The sequence below is a fragment of the Argiope bruennichi genome, chromosome 5 (genome assembly GCF_947563725.1).
Source record: "Argiope bruennichi chromosome 5, qqArgBrue1.1, whole genome shotgun sequence".
NCBI lineage: Eukaryota > Metazoa > Arthropoda > Arachnida > Araneae > Araneidae > Argiope > Argiope bruennichi.
Window position 1 is genome coordinate 88,444,005 of NC_079155.1, and position 27,736 is coordinate 88,471,740.

Consider the following 27,736-nt stretch of genomic DNA (forward strand, 5'->3'; position numbering starts at 1 on the left):
TTGATATAAATGAATTTTTATACGAAAAAGTAAACAAGTTATATAGATGAAAATATAATATGTTATTGCAATTATTTTAATTCATATGAAAATGAAAAAAATAATTAAGAAAATATAATTAAAAATATTAAAATATATAATAGAAAATTTTGAAATTATACTATGAGATTCTGTAATAGTATGTTTTTAGATAATAAAAATCATTTTTGAATGAAATTTTTTTATACATTTCTTTTTTAAAATTTAAAATTACCAACATTTTGGAAAATTAATATATTTAAGAGGACAGTTTTTAAAATTACTGATATAAAAACACTTTTATGTTGCAAAATTTTGTAAGTTATAGTGGAAAAAGTGATAAAATTAGCTGGAATTTTAATTAATTAAAATTTCAAAACACGCGTGGACACACATTCCTTTATTATAAGTTGAGATAATGACTTACTTACAAATAAAATCTATGAAAAAAAATTCCAACAATGATTCGCTTTCAGAAAATCAAAGTAAAGTTCATAGATGAGTAATAGAAAAATATTATTTTATGAATCACACATAACATTGACTCACCTCACATCAAATATATAAAAGTTTTATTGTAGATATTAAAACATTCTTCATACTCTTATAAAACTAACATTTAAGTTTTGGGGACCCTTTATTGCATGATAAATAACTTGCTAACATTCCCTGCAATGGCCTGTCAAGACGAAAACAAGTGTTATTTATTTCTAAGCGTTAAACGTGATGCATTAAGAATTACTAAAGTTTTTTTAAACATATATTTTTATGGCGGCAACAGAGACATTAGTGAAATTTATTGTCGTTCTTACTGTGATGTTTTTCTGCTTACAAGTTTTATTTTAAATGATTACTCTGCAAATTTTATCTCTTTGCAAATTTTATTTTGCAAAGAGATAGAGAGAGAGAGAGAGAGAGAGAGAGAGAAAGGAAAGAAAAAATACTGGAATTTGAAATTTTGTAAATCCTTTGGCTTCGATAACAAAACAATATTTTAATATTTTCAGCATTTATTAGTTAAGCGATTAATTTTAGTTAAATTTCAATATTACATGACAGTCTGACACCCATAGGGAAGTTATGGGGAAAAAACGGATTACAAGCTTTGTTAACATTTATAATAATGAATTTATGGAATATACTAAAAGGTAAAAGGAAAAAAAAAATCAGATGGTGTAAGAAAAATGAAAATAATAATAATAATAATAATAACCACATAAAATCTTATGTTCTCTAATATTGGTGTCATCATCCCTTTCCAGCATAAAACTGTGGATCTTTGGCAACGGTACGGTACTTGTATACTTGTAAATACTGCTTGGTACACACTTGTAAATAAATACGATGCTTGTAAATACAAGTGTGTACTAAATACACATTTGATACACATTTCGATTTGAACCAAATCTAAAATGTAGATATTTATAAGTTATAGTATTTTTGAGTTATGTTCCTGTAAAATGACATTTTCAATATTTGACAAAAATCTATTAATTTGTTAAGACTACGTGTTACATTTTGTACGTCTATGAGCCACCATGAGCCATCAGATTTTTATTTTCAATGTCCTCCAAATGAGCGTTTTCTGCTTCGTAGTACAGTGAACAAAACCGATTATGCATTTTGGACATCTTTTTTCGAGCAATCGAAACTAAAATTTGATGCAGAATTATAGTTTTTGTAACATGCAATACTATAACGTAGCAAATTTCTATTACTTTAGTTATTGAGTTTTTGAACAACCACGTTTACAAAATGCGAATGGACAAAAACGACAGATAGTTTATTTTTTAAGGGATTTGATTTCGAATTTTAGAAGACGTAAATTTTAAATGTCATAACACCATATACACACTTATATGCTTGTAAATACTGCTTGGTACACATTTGTAAATACAAGTAAATACACATGCTATACACATTTCGATTTGAACCAAATCTAACATCTAAAATGTAGTAAGTTATAGCATTTTTCAGTTATTTTCCTGTAAAATGAAATTTTTAATATTTGATAAAAATCTGCTAATTTGGTGTAAAGCATAGTGCTCACTGACAGACTAACAGACATAATTCCAAAAATGTGTTTTTTGGATCTTAGGAGATATGAAACAAGAAGATTTATCAAAATGTCGAGTTGAAAGTTTTTGAAGATAAAAATATTTTTTCTTTTATATTTCGGATACAAGAAAGTTAAAGTCTTTTCTGCTTTATAAGCGCACTAAAAGGGATAAAATAATAAAAGTCTCAAAGAAAAATATTAGAAGCGTACTAAAAGGTAGACATTATTAAAAATATAGTAATCAAAATAAAGACATAAATATTAGGAAGTCATTCTCTCTATCCAGTCAACAGAGAGAAATGATTGACGTCATAAGTTGTTTTTTTCTATTTATACAGTTTTTGCTAAGAAGTTCGTCGTTAAAACAAATAATATTTTGTGTTTGTAATTAAATGTGTTTTTATGTGTCATCTGCTTGTTTTTTTTTTAGCATAATGTTACAGAGGCTGCTAAGATAAGATGTCGTTGCATGGAAAAATATTTGAGCTTACCTTGTTGTTAAGTGTGACGCTTTAGTAATAAATGTGTTTAGAGCTGATATACTTCGTACATGTATATTTTACATGGTAGAAGCATTCATGATGATTGTTTTATAATTTAATGATGATAATTTTTTAATTAATTAGAAATTAACCGAAATTTCGACATGCTTCTTTGATAACTTTAGATGATATTACAGCAAGACAATTATATAATTTTAAGTTTCAAAAAAAGAAAAATATCTATTTCAAAAATACCAATTTATATCAAAGCACAATTTTTCTCTAATTTTTTTTTTTTACAAAATTTTCAAAATTAATTGAAATTATTATTTATCGCAATTTTCTTTATTGATGAAATGAAATTTAAATAAATTTCATTATTTAAAGAAAATAATTCAATCCCCTTTTTTATTAATTGCAATAAATATGGCGTAAAGTTTCTTTCTTTTTAGCCACCTGTTTATTTATCTTTTTAGTGCTTTGTTTACTTTTCTGTAAAGTAGGGTTTTTAAAGAGATTTTGTAAATTTGACCTTTAAGATTTTGTTTAAGAACTAACAAAGAAAAGTTTTCATAATTTGTTCATTTTTGCACATTTCCATTACATATTTTGATATTTTTTTAGTTTTACTATTCAGTAAGTTTTAATTGTATTTGATCGACTTTTTTAATTTAAATTTTAGTGAAATTGCAGATCTTAATGTAGATAGGAGTACAACACCTAACATTTATGAGATTTCTAATTTTGCCGTGATTAAAAGCTGATCACAAACTGAAATTTTAAATTTTATTTCTGAAGGAAATATAAAGAGAAAGAATAGTATAAAAGAATTCTTGAGTTCATTTGAAAGACAACGAATATTTCTGGAGAGTAATATGGTCGCTAAATCTGACTAGTAGTACATATTATTAAAATTTATTTTTATTTACAATATCTCTATCAGTGTATTACATTTTTACAATTTTCTACATATTTATGAAAAAAATCATGTTTTATTTTATTTTTATTTATTTATTTTATTTTATTTATTTATATTTTATTTTTAGAAATCAGTTTATATATATATATATATATATATATATATATATATATATATATATATATATATAGGATTAAATTTGCCTGTTGCTAAGAAAATTCATTGAGAAGGCACCCCACTCTAAGATTTGACTATCTGAGGTTTCTTTAACCCTTTCTAGGGCCGTAAGAAGTATGCTTCCCACTAAATTTAACAATTTTTGAATGAAATTATGTAGATTGGCATAAGTTCTGACAAATTTTTTCAGTAAGTCAGAAACTTAGATGCTTCAGTTCTTTATCTCAGACAAAATGATGTGTCTTGATTTGTTACTTCATTATTAATTAACCAAATTAATTAATTAATCAAATTAAATTTATCTAATAAGCTATATGAATCCCTTTTCTTATTCTAATTTCCAGCCTAAAAATATTTTAACATAATATGCCTAGAAAAAAATGGCCCTTTAAAGGGTTAATAACCGCCTGTCTTGAATAATAAGGTCACGAAATAATAAGGTACTATTATACGAAATTTTATCATTAAATCATTATTAGGCCACTCATAATGCCATCTATCGGATTCTGACAAAAACAAATAAAACTTTAATGAGTCATGTTATTAATATGCAGTAAAGAAAAAACGCCATAATTTTTTCTTATTCTTTTGTATAATTTTATGATGTGTTCGAACGCGCTGAATTTTGGGATACTTCCAAGAATTCTACCAAGAATTTTCGAACAATCGGTATATTGAACAAAAAAGAACTTTGCTCATTGCACTCGTAAGAAAAAGCAGCAAACCTTGAATATTTTCTTACGTAAAAAATAATCTTTCAATTGTAGTTTTGAACATTAAAGCATTGTAAACAATATTGTAGGTAAATAAATAAATAAGCTGCTGTTATCAAAATTTTTCCAGCTCTAAGAGGTTTGCATTGCAGTCTCCGATAACCTGATATCTATCTCCACGTCAGTTGCTTTGACAGATTATTACTCAAGTATAAGAGTGTTCGCCGCGTTCTTTGATGATAACAGATATGCTTCCATTCTTTGTAATAAAGATTATTGATCAAAAATTTTCCTTCCTTTTTAAAGATTCACAGGTATATGAATGTTGGATGAACAAGCAATGGATTTTTGGGATCATTAAATGCAATAAATAAAAGAAATAACTAAATTTTATCGAAGAGAATTCCATATAATAACGCTGCCAATATAAAATTCGCAAATGAAAAGTTTTGGCCTGAATATTATTACCATATTGAGTGATTTACTTTAACATGTTGCCAGATACTTTTAATTTGGGGATCCTGCTCAGAAACATATTTTTCCCCAGTATTTATGATTGCCATATGGAATTGAGCAACAGTCATAAGAAGTGAAAATTATCACATTTTGTCACAATTTTTCCATGAAACCTCTCGACACACTGTAACCGTTATTTGCTCATCACGACAATTTTTTTTCTTCCTAAAATGAGCATATATAACCATCATTTGACTATGTGTCTCCAATAATAGCACATCTATATCCGTCATTTGGGGCAGCATGTTATATGATTTTCAGAAAAGTTTGCAAATTAGTAAGAGTTTAGGTGCCCCCTATCTCTTAACTTTATCGAATGGTTCATGGAAATTTAGAAAGGGTTTTTTTTAACTTTATTGTACGATGAAAAGTTAAAAAATTGTTGGTCCAAATCCAAATCTGAAAAAATTCTTGAATTGTAATGTAAGAATCACATACAAAATTTTATGTAGCTAAGTATTTGAAGTATTTTGTTCACAGTAACATACAGATAAAACAATAAGCTGTATATTCATTGACAGACTTGGTCCAAAATTTGGCACATTTCTAAAGTTTTGTTTAAAAAGACCATTCTAGATTTAGTCCATCTAGCTCAATGTATTTTTTAGTTATCACCTTGAACATACAAAACGAATAGACATATTATAGACACTAATCCAAGACGGATTTGTCCAAAATTTAATACAAAACCAGATTTTAGTTCACAACTAATACGCCAAAATTTTACTTATGTATTTGGTTTCATTTGTTATTATATTCGCATGCATACGGATGGACATCCAGACGTATTTATGTTTTACGAAATTCCTTATAAAATTGATAGAAATCAACAATTTCAGTATTAAAATTACATCGAATTTCATACGTTTGGATTGTCTGTTTTTGAATTATCTCGTTCACTGCCAGATTATACAGACATAACTGTAAAAATATATTTTCCATACTCAAAGTATATCAGAAATACGATCAAAATTACGAGGTCAATATTTTTGACCATCATATTTTCTCTTTGTAGACTACGTATATGATTATGAAAGAATTCTGAAAATTATTCATGTTGATATTAGGAAAATATTTCTAAGAATAAGTGAATGAATGGCAACAACAAATCTGCATCTGGAATAGAATAAGTATAAAAAATAAATTCCACAGATAAAAACTAAAAAAGTCTGTGAGTGTTGGTGAAGATCATAAAAAAAGCCACTTCAGTGACCGTTTCATATTGCGACCCAATTTTTTTATGATATGTGTAAGAGTCGTACAACGCATCTTCTGTCCTTGCTGATTAATGACTTTTCTCAGTATTGGCCTATCTAATCAGAAAAAATAACACTTTCATTTAGTTTTTATCACAGCCAAATATTTGTTTTGTCGCTTTATGCTAATGACCTGCTTTTTCTAAGTTATGTTGTGTACTATTTTTTTTTAAAGGCATTTGTAAAAAGTACGCTTTAATGTAAACAAGAGAACATTTTCATGGTAATTTTGGTATTTATATAATTTAATGATCATTTCCCAGTTTTAATAATCGTTTCAGACAAATAATTAAAGAAAAAATATCAAGATATATCAAGGAAGTTCATAATTTCTAGCAGTAAGTAAATAAGAAGAATAAAAGCAAAATATAATGGGCTATACTTAATTACCATATTTGATGTGTAGTAAATTGTTCAGTTCAATAATGCATGGGTGGCTAATCATGACTGTCAATATCAAAATGAGCATTAGTAAAATATTTCAATCACTAATAAAAACAGAAAAATTTTAATACTTATAAATACAAAAAAAAAAAAAAAAAATTCAACAATTTTTTGTACTTTTAATTAAATAAAAAAAAACTTGCAATTACAGAAATCTACTAATTGTTAAGTCATAAATGCATTTCTTTCTTTTTTTTTTTTTTTGCTGTCCCCTCCCTGGCTTGGTGTGGAAGTTTGGAAAAGGTGTAGCCAGCCCATATATCGTTTTAGTCATCTGATCGCGGTTTAAAATTACGAAGTCCGTCTCAAAATAGTCCTAGCTTTGCTTGAAAACGGGGCATTAATATAACGAAAACTAAAACTAAAGCACTTTTTGTTATTGCAAAACCATTGTTATGTTTTGTATGTTTCTTGACTGTTTAGGGGATTATCGTTCTAATTCGCTTAGCTGGGGTTGTCGTGCCACTCAAATCCGTGGATATATTGATTGTGCCTTACACGATAGTTCATTAATTCGTTCATTCACTAAATGAACCATTAATTTTAGCGCGCTCTGAATTAAATGAACCATTAATATATACACTATTTTTGAAGAAACTTTCTCTGATGGTTTATAGTCCAGTTCTTTATGAATAGTTCCTAAAATGACTTACGGAAAAATAAATTTCTCTCAACCGTTAAGTATCAACCAATTCGTTTGTCTACTAAATACACCATTAATTACAAGTTTAATAAAAACGATGTTGTAAAAAACGATTTAATGTAAATTGAGACGAGCAGCTGGTCTGTTTAAAATATTAGTTGTGTTTGATTTCAATTGATTCTTTTATTCATAATATGTTAATAATAATATGTTTAATGTTTTTTTTAGTAATATAATGTGTTTTTTTTCAGCAAAGTGTTTTTATTGAGCAATTGAGATATGAATTTAACAAATTATGATTTAGTTGCATTTCACTTGTTCCGTTTTTTGTGCGCATGAATTTTCTTAATGGTATAGAATTAAATGTCAAAACCATATGAAAATCACACCTTCATTGGCTCAAACAATTGAGAGTACATCTTACTTTTATTTGATAAATCCGACTTTCAATGTAAATAACTTATTACCGGAATGTGCAAACATGTTTTTATTTTTGCACATAACAAATGGTTTAATTTAGAGTAAAAATAATGAAAAATCAACGAAAAATTCTAAATTGAAAAGTTTCAGAAACATTTTAAATAATCATACGTAGAATTTTGACTCAAAAAATTGAGAATACACCAAAAATTTTTTTGCAATATCACACATAGAAACGAAGTGTCACTATTAAGTTGCATACATTTTGGCTCTTAAAATGGCCTCTAAACGTCATGGTACTGATTCGATCAGTTTTTGGTGGTATCTGAAGATATTTTCCCCCATTCTTCTTGCAACACTTGTTTTAAATGGGTTTTATTTCTTTGTTGTGTTTTTGGACCATTGCTTCGAGTGTGGTCCACATATATTCAATGATATTGATGTCGGGGTATTGTGGTGGTGTGTGTTACAGCTGTGAATGAAAATGACACCATATTTTGACGTTACCTGCATTCTGTTTGGGGTCGTTGTCCTACTGGAAAATGAAATTTCCATCTAAACCGAAATTTTTAACACTTTTCTGTAGATTGCTGCGAAGTATATCAAAGAAAACCATATAGTTTATAATGCCATCTATAAAACTTAAATTTCCTACCCAGGATGAAGTCATGCAATCTCAAATCATGACGGAGTCATCATCCTGTTTAACTGTAGGACGTAAATTTTTTGGATCCAAAGCAGTTTTAGGCTTTTCCCATACAGTACGATGGCTGCCACTGCCAAAAGTGTTGAGTTTTCTTTCTAAAAAAATTAAAGCTTTTTAATAAGCTTAATAAATAAACTAAATATAGCTTTCTTCCAAAGGTTATTGGTCTTCAATTGATGAGTTTTTGCAAACTTCAAATGTTTTTTTTTCTGAATTTGCAAGCTGATGAACGGTTTCTCTCTAACAATGCAACTTTTATATGCAGCTTGTCTAATGGCATTTCGCACAGTTTCAGCACCTGCACCTCTGTCTATGATTTGAAAAGTTTCTGAAAGAAGTTGGATGAACGCTATAGTCGCAACAATCTAAACGAAAGTATTAAAAATTCGTGTTTAGATGGAAATTCCATCTTCCAGCAGGACAACGACCCCAAACAGAATGTACGTAACGTCAAAATATGGTGTCTTTTTCATTGTAAACATTAGTTACACACACCACCCCAATACCCCGACAACAATACCATTGAATATCTGTGGACCACACTAAAAGCAGAGGTCCAAAAACACAAAATTAGAAACAAAACCCATTTAAAACAATTGTTGCAAGAAGAATGGGGTAAAATATCTTCAGATACCACCAAAAATTGGTCGAATCGGTACCATGACGTTTAGAGGCCATTTTAAGAGCCAAAAGATATGCAACTTAATAGTGACACTTTGTTTCTATGCGTGATATTGCAAAAATTTTATTGGTGTATTTTCAATTTTTTGAGGCAAAATTCTACGCATGTTTATTTAAAATGCTTCGGAAACTTTTCAATTTAGAAGTTTTTTGTTGATTTTTCTTAATTTTTACTCTCAATTAAACCATTTGTTATGTGTAAATATAAAAACATGTTTTCACTTCCCGGTAATGTGTTATTTATATTGAAAGTCGGATTTATCAAGTAAAAGTTAGGTGTATTCTCAATTTTTTGAGCCACTGTATGTGCATATCTAAAGTCTAAATGCCCGTTGTTTTATGCTGTTTTGTAACTTCACTGTTTTTTTATTCATCATATGTTTTAATTACATCTTTAAATTGGATTAGTGCAATTTAAGTATAATATTTGAGTATTCCTATCGTATGTTAGTTGAATTAAAATATACTAATAAAAATTAAAGATGAGTACAATAATTGAACATACAAGATTTATTTTCCAGTATAATTACTATCGTATTGGATTGCATATATAGATTCCACAAAAAATGAATGAAATAAAATTAAAACACATTTCGTTACGACATTACTAAAGAATATTAAAGCATAAGCTTTGACCTCTGAGTTTTAAAAACAAAAGAAAAGCACGCGATTAAATATTTGATAAAGCAATAATAACGTTTTATTTTTATAAACAACAATGAAAAGTTTTGACCCAAATTATCCATAAAATAGTTTTCAGATTTATTTAAATTAGCAAAATATGGGTAGAAATAAAATTTCTTAATAAAATTTTTAAAAACAATAATTTGAATTTTAAAATGACAAAAAGAGATAAATTTTGTGCAAAAGTATTTTTAAAAGTTAATATGGGTAAAACGCCAAAATTTTGTTTGATTTTTCTATAAAATCGCTCCAAAATGCATACTCACGTGTTCCAGAGTGTATTTTTTATGAAATTCGAAAGTACCAAGTCACTTCACTGAGCACCAGCACAAATGCTGATAAACATTTTCTTTTTTTTTTATTTATTGATATAAATCATAAAAAAGTTTCTTTACAATGGTGGAATTTGAATTTTAGCCATTTGAATTTATCAAGTTTAAAGAGAGTTTTAGATGCAAAAAGACGAATCTGATAGTCATTTGAGAAAAAAAAACAAACTAATTCCATAATATTTAAAATTAGGAATTATGAAATATATAAAAGATTAAAAAATAGAGAATTAATGAGAAAATTTTTATCAACACTCGTCTATTAGAATACTAAAAATAATTTTTTAAAAATATGAAAGTACAAAAAAGTTGTAAATATGTGATGCATTGAAAACGATACTTTACAAAAATCATAAGAAAGAAAATTTCTTAACATTTATTAAAAATTGATATATATATATTAAAAATATGATAAATATTTCAATTTCTTTAGCATATTTCTCTAAGTTTCAAGTTTTTACCATTTTATTTTAGCACCCATATTCATGATAAAAAAATTATTTTCCTCTTTTTAAAACACTAAAATACCAGTTTTTAAAAAAGTCTTCACCTTATTGAAATAGTTAAACATTAATAAAAAATAGTTAAACATTTAGCATATCCTTCGAAAAATAGTTAAACATTTAACTTATATTTCTTACCATAATTTTATTTTATGTATTTGGACAAAACATTTATGTTTCAAAATACGATTTACAAACGATGTTATTTGTTTTATTACAGGAAATCGAAATTTCGGCATGAGAACGTCTGTGAATGAATTAAAAGAGAGCAGATGGTTTTCGAAATAATTGCAGGGGGTGTTCCGTAGCTTTAATGGACGTTTCTCCAATCAGCTGAATTCTATTTCTCTGTTCCGTTTAAACAGAGATCGAATTTCGTCCCTAGTTTGCGGAATGATGGCATTCCTTCAGGCATCAGGACTGAACAAATTGAATAAAGACTTGGATCAATAACAATCGATATTCTGAGTTAGGAATGCCCTGTATCAAAGTTTGGAAGAGAATTCCTAAAGCTATGTTGCTTTAGGAAATATGCAATTTATAAATTGCATCAATAATGAATGCAGTATTTCAGGTACGCTTTTAGAATACAAAAGAGTATTTTATCTTTAATACAAAGATTATTAAACTGTGATTCATAGCTATGATGCATGATTATATTAATGTGCTAAAGTTGAACAAAAAATACTCTTAATGTGGGTTACTTTTATTTTCCGGTATATGGATTATTGAAAATATCGTAATAGACCAACATTCTTCCTCGAGATTTTAATTGATATTTTTTTTAAAATTTCCTTTTCTATTGTTGTTGTTTCTAATAGCACTTGCCATTGCGATTTTAAGCCATGGGAGCGTCTCCTGTTTTAGTAGCGCCTACTAGGGCCAAGAGTACGTCTTAGCTCTTGCACAATCTCTTTTTACAGGGAGGCACATTCACACATCTCACAGATAGAACAGATGAAGAACAACCATGGCCGAACCGGGACTCGAACCCAGGACGCCCACCCCTATGCTAGGACGCCGCCTCCTTTTCTATAAATGCCACTAATCAATAATCAGCATGTTTTTAGCATTTAATTTAAAGATATATGTCGAATGTTAAACGAAATCATCACTAATTCTTTGTCGATATGCATGTTTATATGTAATATAAGAAGGCGATAACTCAAAACCGTACCAAGGTAGAAGCATGGAATTTACTATGCGATCTTTACACAAAAGAGTAGATTTATATAAAATTTTGGACTAAATTGGTTTGAAAAAACATTTACTGTTAGAAAATGTTGACTGAATTTCTATCTCAATTCAACAGAGTTAAACATTGGATGATAGTAGTTTTTGTCTTACACTAGTGGATTTTTGTTTTAATACAACAAAACTGAACACCATATGTATGTTGCACTCCAGTTTTAATACAAAAAAAAAACAACCTAAAAACTAGATGCATACCCGATTGCTATCTCAATATAACAAAGTTAAACACAAAATGCATCAATGATTCTTATTTCAGTGTTGTAAAGCTAAACACAAAATGCAACAAGGATTCTTATTTCAGTGTTGTAAAGCTAAACACAAAATGCATACACTTTATGTCCCAACGCAACAAAGCTAAATACAAAATACTGAAGTATGCTAAAAAGTCGAGAAGGAAATGTAGCTGTTAGTTTAGTCATGAAAATATTTAATTAAAACATTAGAATTATTTTATTTTGTGCAAACACCAGATGTATGTTGCACTCCTGTTATAATACAAAAAAAAAAAAAAAAAAAAAAAAAACTGGATGCATACACGATTCCTATCTCAATATAACAAAGTTAAACACAAAATGCAACAAGGATTCTTATTTCAGTGTTGTAAAGCTAAACACAAAATGCATCAAGGATTCTTATTTCAGTGTTGTAAAGCTAAACGCAAAATGCAACAAGGATTCTTATTTCAGTGTTGTAAAGCTAAACACAAAATGCATACACTTTCTGTCCCAACGCAACAAAGCTAAATACAAAATACGGAAGTATCTAAAAAGTCGAGAAGGAAACGTTGCTGTTAGGTTAGTCATGAAAATATTTAATTAAAACCCTAGAATTATTTTATTTTGTGCAAACATATGTCTTTTTTGTGAACTAAAGAGGGCCGAAGTTAAAGAAATAAATGATACATGAAAAAGAGTCTGTTTCAAAAACATGCATGAATATATTCTAACCAACCAATTTAGCCGTTAACCACCATTATAATTAAACTTACATATGTTGAAGTGTTTACCGAGGAATTCCGTTTTTACTTCCTATTGTATGTTTAAAGGAAACCAGTGATGCTCATGCATGTACAAAGTATCAAAAAATTCATACTTTCATGTTGTTGGTAAAAAGGATGAGAATGATATTTTATAGATTCTTTATTTCTAAACTAATAAATTATTTAAATAATAGCATTATCATGACCTTAATTTCATTCTTTATCTAAAATATTGTTACGAATCTGTGATGCGGCTTCCCAGCATAGTTGGTTCCATAGGAGATCCCAGAGCTTGGAGACCATTTGACGACTTGGCGACTTTGGCGCCAAAATAGATTATACCCGAAACATCGAGAATTTTCCCGATCCATCCAGTAGGAACCGAGATACGCCTCGAACGTTCCTGATTGATTGAGAGGCTTCTAGCCCCGCCTCCTGAGACCTATAAAAGGAGCAGCCTGCAGCTGCCGAGTAGTGCGTGTGGTCGTCGTGAATTGAGAGTCTGTAGTCGGAAGCGACAGTGAAGAACTGATCTTCCAGGGATTAGCAGAGCAGCGACGGAGTCAAGCTAGTGCTGAACTAAGCTGTGCGCTACTGTCTGCAGTAGACACTAGTGTGTATGCTGTTGTATGCTACATGTCTCGGCTGAAGATAATCGTCTTCTGTGCTGTATATAGTTGTCGTCCTTATGCTGTCCTGTGTGTCTTCGTGTAAATAAACGTCGTTGTTTCATTTTCTACTGCCGCCTGCTGATTGAGTGCTCTCCACAACATATAACTCCCACTATCCAAACGAACCCCGGACATTTTCGTAACAATATGTTTGACATTCTATACAGTTCTTATGTTTTACATATAATGCCTAGGAAAAGTATATTGTCATATTTCATACTCTGCCTAAAACCGGCCGATATTCAATAAAATAATCAGGTATTTTATAGAATGCCGGAGTTTCAAACATTGTCGATAAAAAATGTAATAAAAATTACATTCACATAAAGAGAAAATAATATTTTTCATTATTGCTAGTGGCTATGCATAAAATAAAATTTTAGATTGAAATTTGATTATCTTTTTACATGAATAAATACTTTACCACAGCTGCAAAATTCTTTGCTTACAAGGAAAAAACTATGTTCTTTTTAACAGTTCCTTTTTTATATTTACTTCATTAATTCCTGTTGTTCAACTTTCACTTTATAATGAAGGGAATGTAAATATGATGAAGGTTTTTTTCCCCGCTAAAACCTGTGAAGTATTTCCAGAGAGTAGAATAGTTAGTTGATGTTGGATACCACTCTTGCCAAAAAACTATGAAGTCAAGAAGAAGAAAAATTCTGATTAAAACTAAAGTATGCTAATGCATGTTCATTTTAATTCCATTCTACCATCTTTTGTTTCTTTAGTCATATATGCATATTAAAAGACTTGCTTTCTGAAAAAGCACACAAATTACATTAAGACTACAATTCCCCTACTTAGTTTATGGTGCATTATGCTTTTAATAGAAGGATGGGCTAGTAATTATTTTCAGCAGTAGTTCCTAGTTACCATAAAACTGGTGGCAACGCATTTTTTGCTTTCTTGTAAGACAAGTATATAGGAAAAAAATTCTTGAACTCGAGAATGTGATGAAACGTGCATTTTAGACTTATATGAATTCGAAAACCTATTTTTTGGATTCAACAAGCTTCAAGCTTGTTGAGTATTTGGATACAACAAATACTCGACAAGCTCGATGAAAGCGATTAAACATGCGCTTTTAAATGCAAAATCGCTGCTTTTGCTTAAATTTTGGACGAAATCTATCAACAGAATTATTTTTATTACTCCACTGATATGCATTGTTTAAAGTCAAATAGGATCTATAAAAATAAATATACTCGATTTTCTTCTATAATCTAGGCAGCTGAATGCCATGTATCACGAGAATGTACTTACAGCTGTTCTTTATGTGTGATGTGAACTGTATTTGTGTTGTTTTGTGCACTGTGAGCTGTAAAGGTGAAAGGAAGTTATTGGCTTTCCATTGTTAATATTTCTGCTGTCATGAATATGCCTTTTGCTAATTGCTAATAATCACTCTAATAAATTATGTTACTTACAGAAATACTATTAAGCTTCATTTATAGCGTTTAAAAGATTCTACATAAAATGAAACATTATGAAAACACAACCATTAACACAATGCACGCCATATTTGTAAGAAAGCGAGAGTGTCAAGGGCAACACCCACTATAATGTATTGTTTGACAACGGATTCTAAAACCCTCCGCTCTTTTGCGCATGCGTGAGGATGGGTTTAATTCGTCAAAAAAGGGGTGAGAGGAAAGATGAAAGGAGGAGATGTTTACATTTAACATTAAAATAAACTCGGATTAGTTGCAGACTGATTTAAAATAATACGATCAGAAGCGACACGGTACTCACATACACGTGAAAAAAAACCGAATAAAAAAGTATCTAATAAGGCGAAAATCAAGGTCAAAGAATGACGAAGAATTCCGGAAATGCTCTCATTCTTTCGCGTCTCACCCTTTAAAGAGTTAGAATCTCAGAACACCGAAACGAAAAGTATAAAATTATCGGCTAAAAATAATAACAAATTAAAAATTTTACGATTTTATCGGTATTTGCTAAAAGTTTTTCTTACTTTTATTCTAAATCTTAAATTATTTACAACATTTTTATTTAACGCAACAAAAAAAATTACGAGAGAGAATTTAAGACTCGAAATTACAGCTACGAAACATCACAAAACTACACTTTCAAAAATCTTTCTTAAGGCTTAGTAGTGACAGATTGTTCCTTCAAAAGCTTCTTTGAGATAAAAACTGCTTTTTGCACTAAACATGACTATTAATTTGATTGACGATTAATTTGTTGACAATAATACAGGAAAGCTTTTACAGTGATGCCTTAACTTAAAAAGATACAAATTAAAGGAGATTCGAATTTCTAGTTCCAAGTATCAAAACATGATAATGTTATATGAATAATTCTTCTGCTAATATTATTTTTAAAGTGTACTGTAAATTATAGTAACAATTCATATAAAAATATATACATATTGTTACGAAATTTCCGGGTTCGTTTGGATAGTGGAAGTTATATGGTGTGGAGAATGCTCAATCAGCAGGCGGCAGTAGAAAAAAAAAACAACGACGTTTATTTACACGTTGACACACAGGACAGCACAAAGACGACAACTATATACACCACGGAGAAGACAATTATCTTCAGCCGAGACGTGCACACAACAAGACTCTACTGCAAACAGTAGCGCACAGCTTAGTTCGGCACTAGCTTGACTCCGTCGCTGCTCTGCTAATCTCTGGAAGACTCGTTCTTCACCGTCGATTCCGACTACTCGGCAGGTGTAGACTGCCTCTTTTTATAGGTTTCAGGAGGCAGGGCTAGAAGCCTCTCACCAATGGACGGATCGGGAAAATTCTCGATGTTTCGGGTATAATCTATTTTGGCGCCAAAGTCGCCAAATTCGTCGCCAAGTCGCCAAATGGTCGCGAAGTTTGTCGCCAAGCTCTGAGACCTCCGACGCGACACCCGGACTCCGTCCAATACAGATGTCTTTCTGATGATGGAACCAACTATGCTGGGAACTATGCCAACTATGCATCACAGATTCGTAACAATATATTCTTTCAATGGGCATGTATACCCAAGTAGCACATATATATTGTATGACATTAAACAATATTCGCAATATTGTATAGTATTGTTAAATATTAAATTATATAATATAATATTGTATAATATTGAGGAACAGGATATTCTACAAGGGTAAAAATATAAAAATTTTAGTGAGGTTGGAGAAAAAATTGTACGAATATAAAATTAAAAATAATTGTAAAGCACATTTTTTAAAATTTAAAGTGGAATAAAACATATTTTCACATGCAATTATATATATATATATGATAAAATGAGATAACCACTTTTTTTATACATTTGCTAAATTAAAATTTTGAATAATTCAATTATAAGAACATTGCAAAATAAACTTGATATTGATATTAGTGTAAAATATTTACCATATCAATTAAAATGAGAATTTGTTTATTTAGAATGGATATAAAAAAGTAAAAGCAAATATCTGCCAGAACCGTCTAATTTAAAACTATTCTTAGAGGATTATTTAAAATATTTTCTGCATTAACAATTATCGTTGGATACTAGAAAAGTAAAAATCTTCATTTCAATAAATTGATTCTGAACTCTATTTATTCTAAAACTAATTTTAAAAACTCCATTTCATAAAAAGATAGAGAATTTAATTAAGATTTCAACGTTTAAAATGCTGTAAGCGATGTATTTTTCTAATACCTTTGAAATGTCTGGATATAATTTTTTAATTTTCAAAGATTATGATTGTGTAAAGAAATAATAAAATACACATGGGAAAACATAAGCTGTTGTGCATCCACTTTATGAATTTCTAAAATGTAAAACCTAATTTAAAAAATCATTAGTATCAGGTAAGACAATTTCAGTTTGTTTTTTAAATTCAGGTTGCATTAAATATTTCTAATATTTGGAAAGAAGAAATATTTGTTTAGTATTCAAATATTAATATAGTGTAGGAAGTAAACAGAGAAAAATATGTTTTGTGAAAATTAAAACGAAAAACATGATGGAACTGGAAAATGTTCAAAATATTTGTTATTTTATATCGAGATAATTGTTTACAATTTCATTTCTGCACATTATTAATCCCTAAAAATTTGTAAAACAAAAGTAGAAAAATATAAGCAAAATTTTAGTTGAATATGTTTAATTCATTCTGTGTCTCATTTTACAATCCTATTTGGTCTTTTAATAAAAAAAACCCTTTTTCATGAGCATCTATTGAATATTTTAAACAATAAATTACAACATTTATATTCGTCTAATCCAGTAGATTTCTGAAAAATTATTGAATAAATATTTTTAGAAACATATTTCATAGGGTTGTTAGTTCAGTCTAAATTATAGCCTTGCCAGAAAAAAATGTAATGTAATGATATATGTACACACACACACACAAAAATGAACAAGCTAGATGGGTACAATTTGGTCGAGACTCCAGATTCTGAAATTGCATCTGAATGTGAAATTTTAGATAAAATCTGTTAAGCGGAAGATGCACCTTTGTGTTTTCTTCAAACAAATAAATCTAAATTTTATGTTATGAAACAACAAAAAATTAGATATTTTTGAAAGATGTTTTTAATTTCTTGTTGTTTCATTCGTTTAAGAAATATATTGTTTAATTCTTCGTTATTATGATTCGTTATTACGAAATCCGATGATTTTCGTTATTGCGAAAGATCATCTGGAATTAAAATGCTTGATAATGGAAAATGGCGCTTCATTCGTTAAAACACGCGCGCGCGCGCACACACGCACACACACACACACATGCACACACACTAAAAATAATATAGTTAAATTAATAAAAATGGAACTAGGATACGAAGAATATCAAGTTCCTTAGAGGAAAAAAATGGCTGTTTGTCCATCCATCTGTCTGTCTGTGTGAAAGATACCTCAAAAATGCTTTAAGTTACATGGGTAAAATTTGGTGTACAGTTTTTACATCACATTTATTATTGATTCCTATCCAATTTTGAGCAAACTCCTTTCAGAGGAAGCCTGTCTGTATCGTTGTTAGAATAAAAATCAAGACAATATCTACAAAACGAAAAGAACTATATAAATAAAATTTGGTATTCAGTTTCGACATCTGTAGTGCAGATATCTATCAGTTCATCGATATGTACTTTTGGGAACATGTAAACGCTATAATTCAAAAGTGAAATAACATAAATATATCAAATTTGGTATGCAAATTTTTGACTACAAAGGTAGTTCTGGGTCAATTTTAATATTTGTTTCAACCAGTTATTAAAAATGCGTTTAAAGTACAAATTCATTTTCCAGATGCTATTAAGCTCATGCTAGAGATTAATCGCCAAATAACTCGCCAAGAGTCAGAAGACAGATTCAATAACAATGCTAAATTCACCTCAAATGTTAATATTCTGTAACTATTGTATATCAATGCAATCAGAAGCGTTCTCTGTGGTAATAATTTTATTAGTGAGTATGCGAGAAAGTTTTGGAGAGACCTAACCTCTAGTTTTATTCTTAAAATAATATCAGCATTCTAGGAATCAAACTTAGTTACTTTGTTATCTGTTAGTCGTAGATACGTATCCTAATCTCTTTTGGATTTTATACTTGACGGATGATCGCCAATATTTAAATTCATCAAATGAATCAAGATTAACACTTTTTAAAGCTAATTTACTTACCATGGCCTTCAATTTTATTATCTCCTGGTATCTTCAGTACTAACATTACAGGAAAATAATGTAATGGATTCGTAACAACATATTTAAATTCATATTGCCAGTTCGTTTGGTAATTTTTATCAGTTGAATCGTCATTTGTTTTATTATCATAAGAGGAAAAATAATTAACCATAATTTATTGTCTGTGATGAATTTAAAATTTTAATTAAGAGTAATGAAAACACAATTAAAATTCTTATGTATTACATTTTTTTTTTTTTGGCTTGCAAGTATCTGCAGATCATTATTCATGTTAAATTGGATTATTTAACATGAATTCTAAAGAGACTTAAGGCAATGACTTTAAACCGTTATAAAAGTATTAAGGAATAGTAAATATGATTATTCGCATTGGATATGATATAAAATCTTTTATAGGGTAATGATATATAGACTACAGAAAAAAAATCATAAAATAAAACAATAAAATTTTATTATATGGAAATCCTCAATAACAAAAGCTTCATTTCCTTTCTTTCACGAAAAGAAGAAAAGAAACGAATAAATACTTATAGAAACCAGGAAAATTACTGAACTTTCATTGCAATAATAGGCCAATAAAAAGATAATAAATTACCTTTTAACATGGTATAAAAACGATTTTCATGTCACAATATTTAAGTTATGAAGAAGGGCACCAAAAAATTGCGCAATTTTTAATTCAAATTTCAAAAAAATTCATACACATTTTTACCCTCCAAATATATCTGCGCTAACTTTAGTTCTATTATCCAACCATGTACCTTGTCAGATGTCTCCCCGCACAAGCTCAAATTCAATTTAATTTGATTTATATATTAAAAACATTCAACCTCATTTTTCAACTATTTAAAAAATATATTGTTACGAATCTGTAATGCTGCTTCCCAGCATAGTTGGTTCCACCATCGGAAAGAATGTTTTACAGTCATATGTATTGGACGGAGTCCGTGTGTCGCGTCGGAGGTCCCGGAACTTCGCGACAAACTTGGCGACCAATTGGCGACTTGGCGACGAATTTGGAGACTTTGGCACCAAAATAGATTATACCCGAGACATCGAGAATTTTCCCGATCCGTCCAATAGGAACCGAGATACGTCTCGAACGTTTCTGATTGGTTGAGAGGCTTCTAGCCCCCCCCCCCTGAGACCTATAAAAGGAGGCGACCGCGGCTGCCAGGGTCGTCGTAGTCGGAACCGACGGTAAAGAACTGGCCTTCCAGAGATAAGCGGAGCGGTGACGGAGTGAAGCTAGTGCTGAACTAAGCTGTGTGCTACTGTCTGCAGTAGAGTCTGTTGTATGTTGCTGTTTATGCTGTTTTGCATGCTATTGTGTATGCTGTTGTATGCTGCGCGTCTCGGCTGAAGATAATCGTCTTCTGTGCTGTATATAGTTGTCGTCTTTGTGCTGTCCTGTGCGTCGTTGTTTTATTTTCTACTGCCGCCTGGTGATTGAGCGTTCTTTACACCATATAACCCCCACTATCCAAACGAACCCCGGGAAATTTCGTAACAATATTAATTATTCCTTAAGGATAGTAAGACATCAACAGAATATTTTTTCAAATAAATAGGCTATAGTACAGATATTGTAATACTAAAATGATAAGATGTAGTTTCCCTAACGAAATTAATCTTCATGTCCTTCCATACATTACAGACGGTTTTCCTTTGTTTTATTATATCACGTAGTTGTGGCTATACTTATTTATAATGTGCAGGAACAGGAATAAGATATCCCATTAAAGACAGAAAAAAGCTATTCCAGATTTTATCTTTAAATGATTTGAAAAAGAAAGTGGGGTTATTATTTTCTTACTTTTTTCTTCGTATGAGTTCTTGTTTTGAAAGGGTGATTTGAAATTTCATTCAGCACTAACCTAAAGCTTAATATGATGAATTTGACATTGATTTTATATTTTAATCATGGATTCCAAAGGATTATCTAATTAATTCTATTCTAATAGGTCCGTTCCTGATGGAAAAATTATAATTTAACACCTTATTAAAGGCGATCCCTACTTAGGACACCTAAAAAGTGGGAATGAGAAACTTATGTACGGCTTTGTTTATGGAAAAGGCAAACTGTGGGGTCAAGTCACCTCTACTTCTGCAACGGGATGTATCCCTAGAGGATAAGCTATTTCCGTGACCGATGAAACTTTGTCCGGAAATAACTTAGCTATCGCTTCAATGTCATCAAGACTATTGTAATTCTACTACCCCAGATGTTACCGAAGATGGAATTACGTTTGCAGTTAAATAAAGAGAAGTCACGATTTGTATAGAGACTTTATATGCTTCTGATCTGCTGTGGATCCAAAGTTTTTATATTGGAGTGGTGTGAAAGTTTGTAGAGTAAGCTGTTGGCTTAAATATCAAAACTAAATAAAATCATGGAGCTCTTATTTCAGCTGTGGAGTCGGAAGATCGCTGATTTGAGATTCAATTTCATCTAAGATTTATTGTGTATATGGATCTGAAGCAAATTAAATCTGTAGATGAAACTCTTATTTTCTCTTGTTAGTATTGCGTGAAAGTTTGAAGAGTAAATAGGGCAGCTCAGCTGTGGATCTTGCTCTGACCAAAATTCAAAAACTTAAGATACTTCCCAAAGGCGAACTAGTGGAGCTTTTCCCGTCTCTTTTGAAACAAAAACGATAAATTACGTTACAAAGAGGCCCAATTGTAATATTCATATTATAATAATTACAAAAAGGAAAGTTCTTTAACAGTTTCTAACTCTTGTGGCATTTTATGTACAATGTTAAAGATTATATCTGTTTTATTTCTCGATTAAACTTCATATTTTATTCATATCTACGATGGAAACTAACTGAAATGAAAGGAAATCCTCACAAAAAATTTCATTGTCTTAAGAAAACTTTCCTATAGTACCTGACCACGTGCAGCTTTCATTAACTCCAACAATACAAGGGAAAAGGTAAGAATCCTCGTGTGACCCTGTTGTACATTATTTGCCAAAACAATTGACTTTCGATGAAAGTTGAAGTATTTGCTTAGGATTCCAAGACAGATAATGCGTTCTATTTTTGATGATTATTACTTGATATCTCGATGAATTTTACAGAAAAGAAAATATCATTTTGACATGTATTATTGCTTTCTTGTCTTATCTACATTGCTATAACCTGGATATTTTTACAAAAACATTTGCTAAACAAACACGATGAATTAATTTGTGAGTCATAATTTAAAATGTTTGCTTTGCTCTCTATATTATGCAACTTATATGTTTACTTTTTTGGCACATTTATTATTAGACAGATAAGTCTTATTTGTTTTCTCAAATGCCAATATCACCTGACAGCTGAAAATTAAATTAGAATAAGAAAAGCTTCTCCTTGGGGACATTTGTACAAATGATTGACTTGATCGTCTCAAATAGTAAAATTAGTGCTTAAGACGTTTTGTAAAATTTAAAGAAGATATTAACTTCTAATTTGATATCTTGTCAAGTGATAAGATTTTAGGATTAATTTGTCTATCTGTAATTAATTTTTAAAATTTACTCTTAGTTACATAACTGTAATAACCTTCCATCAAGAAATCATTGTAATACGCATGAGTGTAAATGCAGTAATTAAAGACGATTTGAATATTTAATATCGTAGCATGGTGAGATTTTAGGCTTAATTTATTCGCTTTGCTTTTATTTTTAAAAATTTGCTCTTATTCATATAGCAATGATAACTCACACGCAAAAAAAAAAAAAAAAATATTCAATATCATTGCAAGACGAATGAGTGTAAATGTAGTAACTAAAGAATATTTGAACTTAAAATTTGACGTACCGTAATATGATAAAATTTTAGGCATGGTTTCTTTACAATTCATACATATTATGAATCATCAATTGAATGACCAGTTTTATTTAAAAAAATTTCTGATTTGAATGCATGAAGGAGTCTTGAATTGGCCAATACAAATTTATACTATGTCTGATTTTTATTTAATGTAGACATGGAGGAAATGACAATTTTTGACCCAGAAAGTAATTGACTTGGTCCTAATCCCACTTGGTCAAAATTATGTATATGAACGTCCATGAATCTAAAGAGTTTTGTTATAAGAGATCACAATGAGGCGGGGGGAGGACTTTTTATTAGTTGCCACTCTGACCCAGCTTACCTGAACGTTGTAAAACTTGTGATTTCTTTTAGGAGCAAACTTTTTTGGAGATTCTAGGTTGATTTGAAGACAAATCCCGTTATAGTTTCTATACAAGAAGAAAAGTTCCATTTAAAGAATACTTAGGGAGGAAAACGGCCCTCATTTGTGTTTCGTTTGAAAGCTCTTTTAGTACTGAGATATTGTAGTATATTTCCGAAAGTATTCTGAATTCCGTTTAATATCGTAAATAGAGTTTAGTAATATTCCAAAGCATACGGAACAATTCTGACTGTCTATATAAAACATTTTGTTGCTGAAGCACGCACAGTTCAGCCAGTTTCTGAATAATGTTATTTAAATATATAATCAGAGATTAGAAGGCTCAGGTGGTCTGTTTAGATCTGTTTGGGGTTCAAGATTGAAGGATTTCGGGATCGAAACCGAAAATCTGTCATATATGTAACCCTGATTGGTATAAATCTTACATTGGTAAAATGTCCTCCTGCAAATGTCTGGTTGAAGTCTGATGAGAAGGTGAAGGTTCATGAGTCCGACATTTTTGCTGTCATATATGTAACCCTGATTGGTATAAATCTTACATTGGTAAAATGTCCTCCTGCAAATGTCTGGTTGAAGTCTGATGAGAAGGTGAAGGTTCATGAGTCCGACATTTTTGCTGTCATATATGTAACCCTGATTGGTATAAATCTTACATTGGTAAAATGTCCTCCTGCAAATGTCTGGTTGAAGTCTGATGAGAAGGTGAAGGTTCATGAGTCCGACATTTTTGCTGTCATATATGTAACCCTGATTGGTATAAATCTTACATTGGTAAAATGTCCTCCTGCAAATGTCTGGTTGAAGTCTGATGAGAAGGTGAAGGTTCATGAGTCCGACATTTTTGCTGTCATATATGTAACCCTGATTGGTATAAATCTTACATTGGTAAAATGTCCTCCTGCAAATGTCTGGTTGAAGTCTGATGAGAAGGTGAAGGTTCATGAGTCCGACATTTTTGCTGAAATTTACGAGTGTAATCCCTTATTGCATTAAAGAGAGATTTCAATACAATTTCAGTGAATTACAATTATATTGTGAATTAAGGTGTACGTACACATTAGAAGAATTTTTTAAAATGTTAACTTTAAAAATCCAGTTTTTTCACAGTAGGTCATTAATATATGTTTAAACTCATTTGAGTGAGAAAAAAACCATATTACACTAATTATTAATTAATATTTAATTATTATTAAATAATATTTAATGAGCAATTTAGCATACTTTTTTTGAAACAGGACATCTTAAATTCTAATTTGTACAGACACACAATTCTAGTTGGAAATTATGCTTAATATTAGTCTTCATGTTATTTGCCTCAATCAATTTATAAAAATATATAGTTTTTTTTAACAATTTTTTCATCAACTATGAATAGAAAAAGCGAGATTTTTTCTGTAATTTTAACTTTTAAATAGCTATTAAAAATTTATTTCTATAAATATAACTTTTATTGAGGCACAAAACATCCGCTATTTCATACAGATTATTTTGATATACAATGAATTGTATTTGGTTAATTTTTTACTGAGTTATGATTGTTTGAATGAAGGAAGCAACATAATATAGAAAAATATCATTCTTCATAAAATGAATTAAAAAAAACGTAACTATAGTTTTTAATGAAAGGACCTCAAGAAAAAGAATTATAACTTGTGAAATATTTCGAATATTCATAGCATCTTGGTATCGTTTGAAAGCTAAAGGATCAGAGAATATTATTAAGCAATAAAAAAAATATTCGATATTTTGAACGATTTTCGAAGTTTTAAGTGTGTACATACACCCTAATATTATTTTCAAAATGCCTTGAGCAATTGCATAGTAGAGAAAACTGACCTATCCGAAAAAGGGAATGAAGTTCGTTTTTGTTCGTCTTGAAATAAAATAAAATCTGATTAATTATGAAAAATATTAGCCATATAACAAAAACGTTGATATACAACAATTTTATCTATTAAGGAAGATATATAATTCCTTTTATATCAAGTGACTTTTAGAAATAATCTCTGTTTGAGGACGTTTCTAACATGATGAGTGTAAAAAGTCTGAGCAAGAAAGACTTTTCTGATTGAAAAATGAGGACAAGGGAGAGAAAAAGAGTCGCAGTGTGTGATGCAGCGGTTTTTGTATACAGCGGCAATATATTCTGGAACTGTCAGCAGCCCATAAGCTGAAACTTAAATAGTAAAATTCTTAACTCAAATATTTGAGGCACTGTAAATTTAATTACGAAGCTCGGGGATATCTTTTGACCTGAAACCGGTGCTTAAAGGATATAACTGCCTTTGCAAATGCAGCGTATTCCGGTATTTCTTTAACATAAAAATTTATTTGAGTAAACAAAGGCCGAACTGAAAGAAACTTTTATTTATTAATTATTATTAAATCTTATCAGTGCATTTCAAATCAAAAGAAAAGACAAAAAAAGTTAATCTACTTTTCCTGAGCTCGAAATCTGATTTAGATGTTTTGTATGATAGTTAAGATTCCTTCGTCTTGGACTTTCAGGGAAAACTGGCACATATTTTGAATATTGTTTGAAGACAAATAAATAAGATTCTCAGCATCCAGAAGTACAACATTGAATAATGAATAAAATCAAGCTGGCCAAACAGTTTCTGAATAATGAATGAATAATATTATTAATTATGATACATTTTGCGGTAAGATGTGTTCTAAAAAACATGTGGTGGTGTTTTAAACTTTACTTGATCTATAACGAATCAAGGACTCATAAAAAGGGTTAAAATTGGTCAATTTCTTTTGGCAAAGGCAATGTTAGGTTTGACATCTAATTATTGCTTTTTAATTTATCTGGTTTTTGTTGTTTTGTATTATTAATAAATCTCATATGGTTTTGCATTATTTTTAGTTACTTTCGTTTAGAGCTTTCAGGAGAAACTGGTTCATATTTGAAGTTCCGTTTGAAAGAATCAATCAGGCATTCAGCGTCCATAGTAGTGCAAGGAATAATTTATTGCAAAAACACATATCGGTCAACCATCTTCCAAATAATGCTTGGGGGGGGGGAGAATATAACCCATAACCTTCTGTTCATATTCTTGAAGTATGCTATACTTTAACCGACAAGGTATCTACTGAACTAAATTTTATAGCGTGTAAATAAAAATACATTTTTACATTAGCGTGTAAATGATGATACATAATTTTTTTAATTAAATCGATTCGATGAGATTAACAATAATTAATATTACTTCCCTTGTTTATTTTTCTATCATTAAAATAGTGAGTAATTATACTTACGTTGATAAAATATAAGCAACAAAATTCAAATCTGACGAAATCCTCAAGGACACTTCTTCAATATGACATCAATGTATTCCTTTGTTGTGAAATGACAACGCTATTGGGCGAATCATCATAATAAACTGACCGTAAAATTTTCTCTCTCAATGAGTAATCGCTGCTATCTTCCACAAATATTCTGATTCAGTTAACTAATGACTACATATTCTAAGTTGACAACATCAGTTTATTATCATCTGTCTATGTTCCATTCAGATTTTTTTTGTATATGTTAGTTTATTACCATCCCATTTTGAAGCAGTACATCTATCCAGGGAAGTCTTATGTATAGCTTCACCACACGCAAATGACATATGTGAGAGCGATATGAGCTTGCTTCTGCTGCAGGCATTAAAAAACTAAAGAAAGAGGACTCAGTTTAATATCTGTGTAGTTTACAAGACAAATAAAAGAAGGGAGGTTAAAATATCGTGAAATTTCAAAGATAGATGAACCGGATATATGCATTTTTAATAGCGCTGTGATGTTATGGGACTGTCTTTATTAGAAAGGTTCATGTACAACATGAGCAGAACTAAATTAGACAATTAAACTACATGGTTTTAGTGTTGAACAATTCTGTAAAATTATGGATATGAAGTTATATTGGTTATATTTGCTTTAATTGAAATCAAACATAACCAATGTTCCCAGCTGGTCAATGTAAATTCAATTGGTCAATTCAATTCAACTGGTGACCCCAAACGACAAATAAATAACAAATAGAAAAAATGCAATGTCTAGTTCTACTTAACTGTATGTGAATTTTATAAAATCTGCATTGATTACTTGTTCTAGTTTATTTTTGGATGATATAATTTGTTTATTTGAATGTTTTTTTATAGATTTAAATAATTTATGAATACAACCAAAGGTAAAATCATATTTTTTATTTTATTCAAAATAATCCATTCCTTCAGGAAATTTTTTCGACCATAATCATTTAAGTAAAATCGTAATTATCAGCTTTATAAAAGTAAATAGTTTTTACAAGAATTATATCAAGAATAATAAGAATAATTACCAACTTTTTTGTCATTAATATCAAGTAATAACAAAATTAATTCAAGGGATTAAAAGGTTTAAGGATTCAAAAAACTCGTAAAAAGTTTAATTTTTTAC